Below are 7,481 nucleotides of genomic sequence, written 5' to 3' on the forward strand. Positions count from 1 at the left end.
GGCAACCGATATTTACCATTCTAAGTGGATCCGGATGAAGATCGGTCAATTCCATCCGAACTAAATCAAGTCGACTCAAGATTGTCTTTTGATTTTCCGTCTACATTCAAAATTGTACGACAATGTTCTCGCAGACATTTTCTCAATATGCATAACATCAAGATTGTGTTGTAAAGGTGGTGCTCCCAATAAGGCAACTCAAAAAAATACTTCTTTTCTTCCACAAGTCCGCCTCATTAGGATCATCCTCTTCATCGGAGTTATCATCAGCTTCATCATTTGATCTTCTATTTCTCTGCGTGTTTGCCGGTTGATTCATCTTCCCATAACGGAAATTCATATCTTTCAATATAGACAAGATTTCAGATCCACTTGTCTGCGAAGGAGCTTCTCTGAACTCTTCAGTACCGTCAAATGCCGAACTCTGAAATCTAAATCTATGATTTTCCGGTAACCACCGACGATGCCCCATGTAAGAGAACTTCTTCCCATTGTATAACCATTGCGAACATGTTTGTGCAGCACAACAAGGGCACGCATAACGACCCTTGGTACTCCAACCGGATAAATTGGCATAAGCGGGAAGTCATTAATGGTCCACATCAAAGCTGCACGTAAATTGAAGTTCTCCTTTCTCAAAGACATCGTATGTCTCGACACCACCCATAATTGTTTTAACTCTTCAATAAGTGGTCGTAAATAAATGTCGATATCATTCCGGGCCCTTTCTCTCGTGGATAATCATAGACAAGATAAGGAAGATTGCTTCATGCAAATCCACGGAGGCGATTGTAAGGAACAAGCACCATCGCCAAAATCGTATGCGTGACTCATGATCTTGTAAGGATTAAATCCATCAGATGCTAGGCCAAGCCTCACACTCCTTAGATCGCTTGCAAAGCTTGGAAATTTATTGTCAAATGATTTCCAAGCCAAAGAATCTGCCGGATGCCTTAATAATCCATCATCGGTTCGTCCTTCATGGTGCCACGTCATTGACTTCGCTGTCTTCGACGACATGAAAAGCCTTTGAAGCCTTGGTATCAGCGGAAAATACCGCAAAATCTTGACCGGCTTCTTTCTTGGCTGTGCATCATTTTCATCGTTGTTCCCATCTTCTGTGTTTCTATTTATCCAACGGGATTCACCGCATACATGACAGCACTGTTGGTTTCTCCGATCGCCCCAATACAACATGCAATCATTCGGGCAACTATGGATTTTGTTGTACCCAAGACCTAAGTCTTTTATAATTTTCTTCATATCTTTGCAAGACTGAGGGATTTTTGCAAACGAAAACATTTCTCTCAAAAACTCTAACAGCATTGTCAATGAGTTCCCGGTCCACCCTCCCAAACATTTTAACTGGAAAAGACGAATGCAGAATGACATTTTTGAAAATTTCGATCCCTCATATAGTTCTTCGTTCATCTCATATAGTTCTTCGGCTCTTCATGATGTACACTTCTTCCGGGTTGGGCACCAGCATTTCCACCGAGATTACAATCATCAGATGGCAGAAAGTCGGGTGGGAACGACTGTAAACCATGACTCTGAATATTAAATGCTTCACGCAACATCCCTTCCATGTCATCCCCTCTAACAGACTGATGGTAGGCACTACTATCATAAGATACATCCATCCTTGAAGAGGAAGTACTAGGCGGGCATTCTCCATGAAAAAACCATTGTTTATAACCACGAACAAACCCATCAACAATTAGATGCTCGTATACAACTTCACGATAATGCCAGTTTATGTTGACACACTTCTTACACGGGCAAAGAATCATGTTCTCTTGGCTTGCATATTGAAATGCAAAATCTAGAAAAGTTTGTACTCCATTTCGTAACCGCCGCTACCCTTGACAAATTCATCCAAGACCGGTCCATTTCTTATTTCTTGAAGCCTAATCTTGAGAATAAATTGCACGGGTTTGGATTTAGGAATAAGTATAACTAAGCTACGTAAGTTATGTATTATGTAAGTTATTTATTATGGCAATTATGTAAGTTGTGTATTAGTCAAATTATGCTATGTAAGTTATGTATGTCGATAAGTTATGTAAGTTGTAAGTTATGTAAGTTATTTATTATGAAAATTAAGTAAGTTATGTAATTTACTGAATAATTAAAAATTGTAAGTTATGTAAGTTGTAAGTTATGTAAGTTGTAAGTTATGTATAACATTAATTAACTAAGTTATGTAATTTATGTATAATACTGATTAATTAACTAAGTTATGTAATTTATGTAACTAATTAAGTTATGTATTTTATGAATAATTAAAAAATGTAAGTTATGTAAGTTATTTAAGTTGTAAGTTGTAAGTTATGTAAGTTGTAAGTTGTAAGTTATGTAAGTTGTACATTATGTATAATATTAATTAACTAAGTTATGTAATTTATGTATCACATTAATGTAAGTTATGTAACATATGTAATATTAATTAACTAAGTTATGTAATTTATGTATCATATTAATGTAAGTTATGTAACATATGTAATATTAATTAACTAAGTTATGTAACTTATGTATATTAATTAATTAATGTAACTTATGTATATTAATTAATTAAGTTTTGTAACTTATGTATATTAATTAACTAAGTTATGTAATTTATGTATATTAACTAATTAAGTTATGTGTGTTGTAAGTTGTAAGTTATGTAAGTTGTAAGTTGTAAGTTGTAAGTTATAAGTTATGTAAGTTATAAGTTATGTAAGTTGTAAGTTATGTATAATATTAATTAACTAAGTTATGTAATTTATGTATCACATTAATGTAAGTTATGTAACATATGTATAATATTAATTAACTAAGTTATGTAATTTATGTATCATATTAATGTAAGTTATGTAACTTACGATCGAGATTAATTTATGTAAGTTATGCAAATTTCGGTGATAAGGTCTGCAGATTGGAAAATTGAAAAAAACTAAATTGTTTTAATATATAAACCCATTTAAAACCTAAAACAAAACCCATTGCTTTTAATTAAGTTTTGTAAAACTTTTATTATGCTTTTAAATATTAATTAACTAAATAAACATAAATCAATGTCAAGTATTATAAATTTATTACTTTTTTTATTGTTGTTAAAACTTTCAAGAATATGTGTTCCCTTTATGTTATTATTGTTATTAAAACTTCTAAAATTTTGGTCGTCATTATTAACATTTTCAAGTTTGGTACATTTTTTGCTATCATTACAAAATAATGCCTCGTTTGGCTAGTAGAGTAATAATATGAGGAAAAACTTATTTATTATATATGTATTACAATGGTTAGACATAAAATAAAATAAAATAGTTAGTACAAATTTTGCTATCCAAGAAAATAATACTCCAATCAAAATAACCTTTAAAACTGAATTATTATGGGTCAAAATCGGTTCAAAGTCATGGATATAAATGAAGCAAAATAAGGCAAGAAAACTTGATTCGCTAAGCCGCAAAAAGTTGCAAACTCTTGAAAATGAAATATTTACTTGAAAAAGAAAATCGAGAAACTGATATGATCTTGTTTGTTTTTCATGGATTCTCCCGGGGACCATATAGAATCCAGATTTTTTTTTTAAAAAAACCCAACATTTGTTCTATTATTATTCATAAAAGTTTAATCAAATGATAAACCAAAATCAGAATTTAGTAGTAAATAACGAACCTTTAGACATAGTGAAAAATCTCCCAGATTCCAATAAGGGAGACCCCGGTTGATAATAAGTAGTTAAAAGACCGAAAACGAAGAAAGTATCAGCGACAATTAAGCGAGTAAGCAAAATTCGGGGATAGAATTTTGGAGAATCAAATAAAAAAACCTAGAAACGTTCAGGCTTGAGAGATTTGGAGGGTAATTTTTATTATGTGCAATTGGAAGATTCCAATAATTATATTATTCCGCGTAAATGTTCAGTTTGCAGTACATGAATGATAAGCTTGCTATCCAAGAAAATTAACTAAGTTATGAAACACAAAAATAGACAAATTCTTCAAATTTATAGAAGTGTAGGCCAAACTTTTTGTCTTGCATAACCATCTGGAAATATCCAAAATTCCACATGTTTGATGTCTTCATACACAACAGAATATAGTGGCAAGATTTAGAGGCCCCAACAGTCATTTAACTCGTGAAGTGCACACAAAACTCTCTCAAGACACATGTTATATGCAGTGCAATTTTTTAATGAAATATTATTACAATCTAGCATCATACATGGATATAAACATTTAGGGCAATCATATAAGAAACTAAGAATGTATGATAACGAAAACAGTATCATGTCAATGTAGAATTTTGCTTTCAAATGGAAATGTAAGTCAAGAAACTTACAGCAAATCTCAAAAGAAGAATAGGGTTTCCAACACCAGAATCTCCAATAAGCAGAAGCTGGAACAGGTAGTCACTGCAAATTATTGCAACCAGATAATCTCAATATCTGTTCCAACGATGCATAAGAATAACAGCTACAACTTTAACATGTGAGTTATGTAATTTTATTTTCGCCAAAAGAGGCCTAATCCCCAAAGTTTGTACTCTCATAAACCAAACACCGTGTTTAACTTGTCAGCGTTAAACTGCCAATTAACCAAATTAAGTGCCCAAAGATTAACCTTAGAATGCCAAGCAATTATCGGTTGACAGATTTGCTTCTTTTGACCAAACAAATAATCGATTTCAAAATGATTAGAGCAACATTTTAGAGCAAAACAAATAAACTATTGACCAATTCAAAATGAATTTCGATTTCAAACAAATTACAGCAACAATTTTTAAGACTGAATTGATTCTTCAATACACATAATCGATTGAGCAACATGTTAACAAAATATAACAAATTATTTGCAAAAGAATACCATTTTAAATATTTATTAAGGCATCTTACAAAACTAGAAGCCTATGTCCCTCCCGAATGTTAATCACATCGTTAACTCTTCAACAATGAGAAGAACTGGCGATAAAAGTAAACATGTGGTCGGTACTTCTTTCCAAACCCAAACCCAAATATACAACCAAAACAAAATTCAAATTAGGGAATGGCGATAAAAATCCTAATCGGTAATATATGTTACTGTTAATATATTCGGTTTCAAGCTTGATAAAAATCCTAATCGGTTGTCTTGGTGATATGCCATTTTATAGTACTATATTCTTGAATTAGTGAATAAAATATTTCAAATTTTACCATATTAGACCTAACCCAAACCCTAAATCAAGATACTGCGTTTTAAAAGAAAAAAAGCTTACCTTTTAACCAAAAATTCAAACCTTGATAGTATCCTCTCAAGATTGGCTCATTGTTGCTTCGTTTCACCCGATTTATGAGTTCTCCTCTCCCTTTTTTCCTTTGCCCTTTCTCTTTCGTTTCTATCGCGATGTTTTGTCTGAAGGATGTTTGTTTCTGTGTTTATGCCTTATACAGAAAATGATAAGTTAAAACACGATGAAAGAAACGCGTCGTTTTGCCAAAATTTTAAGACACCATTGCGGCGTTTGTTAGAAAACGCCACTATTTCTTGTATATTTGCGGCGTTTCCAAAAAACGCCACTAAAAATTGAATTTATAATCTGAAACGGCACCGTTTAATAAAGCTTAATGCATATTTCAAACTATATTTTTTAACTTATTAATCTTAATTCTATTTAAAATAATATTTAAATGACAAAAACATTAATATAATTTATATCAATTGGTACTTTAAATTGATTTTTTAAAACATTATTTAAATAAATTAATCTAAACTAACCTAAACCTTTATCCGACCCCTGAAACCCTAAACCCTAAATTCTAAACCATTAACCCTTAGCCCGTAACTCGTAACCCCTAAACCCCTAACCCTTATATCCCAAACCTTAAATCCATATACCCCCTAATCCTTAAAATAGCACAACCATCCAAAATAATCCCTAAATCTTTAATAATCATAAAATAGTTATAATTGATTAAACAATAATTAATAGTAAAAACTTTTAATTTGTAATATTACATTTTTAATTTTTTTTGTATAAATTTTGAAGTTTATAATATTTAAGTTTATTGATAAATAAATAAATTTAAACTATATACTCATAATTTTAATATATTAAATTTATTAATATATATTTTAGAAAGTAATAAGAACATATTTGATATAAAAATTAAAAATACCGCAAAATCTAATAACTTAAACTCTAACATAACCGTTGAAATCCTAAACCCCAAATCCATAACCCCCTAACCCCTTACCCTTAAATCCCCTAAACCCTAAAGCATAACCCTTAAACCCTAAATCCCCCTTACACCTAAACATCAAATTTTCAATTACACAAACAAACGGTGACGTTTTCACAAGATTGTAGACATATTTATGCGTTTTCCGAAAAACGCCAGTAATAGAGTACATCATTCAAGCTGAAACGACGCTGCTCGATAGAGTATCAAGAATATTAGCGCGCTTACCTATAAAACGCCACAATAGAAACCGATTCCCTAACACGTAACGACGTCAGATATTGCAAAATTTGTATGCGTTTTTGACTACAACGCCGGTAAAGGCTACCTTTTTGGCGTTTTTCTATACAAACGCCGCTAAATTTCTTTTTTTGTGATCTTATATTTAAATAATTAATTACTTATTTATTTAACAAATACATAATTACCAACTTATTTATTTATACCAAGATTATTTTGGTCCTATATATACAAATTAAATAATTAATAACTATATATATATATATATCCATATGGATATATATATGCATATATATCAAAAATATCAAATGGCCGTTAAATATTTGGGTTAAATGTTTTAAATATACAACTATTATTAATTAGTTAATTGTATCATTTAACAATCTTCAAATTATAAATTAACATGCATCCATAAAATGATCATCTAACTACCACGCACCTATATATATATCTATTAATAATTATAATATAAACTATAGTAAACTTCATTAATATATATATTAATTAAATTTATTGATCATCTGGATTTATTTTACAAATATATAAGAACGTATATATTCACCATAAAAATAATAAAAACAAATCTAATTAATTAAACCCTAACATATGCATGACCGTTGAAATTAACCCTAATTAAATATCAAACCCTAAACCTCTAACCCTAAATTAACCTTAAATCCCAATTACCTTAAATCTATACCCGTACTCCTTAAAATACCGTCCATAACAAAATTTCCTAAATGTTTAATATATATAATCATAAAATATATATACTCAATAATTAATTAATTGTTAAAATATATATATATATTGTATAAATTAGTCGAACAATATATACTACCAAAATTTATTACTCTTATAAAAGTTAATTCTATTTTAATATATTCTTTACATTAATACAACAATTTAAGTTTTATTTATATTTTATTTTATTCATAATTTAATATATTTTCTCTCGTAAAGTAGTTTAAATCAACTGTTATAAATAGTTAGTTTTATATATATATATATACGACTTCTCTTTAATAAA

This window comes from Gossypium raimondii, chromosome 7 (assembly GCF_025698545.1).
Source record: "Gossypium raimondii isolate GPD5lz chromosome 7, ASM2569854v1, whole genome shotgun sequence".
Classification (NCBI taxonomy): domain Eukaryota; kingdom Viridiplantae; phylum Streptophyta; class Magnoliopsida; order Malvales; family Malvaceae; genus Gossypium; species Gossypium raimondii.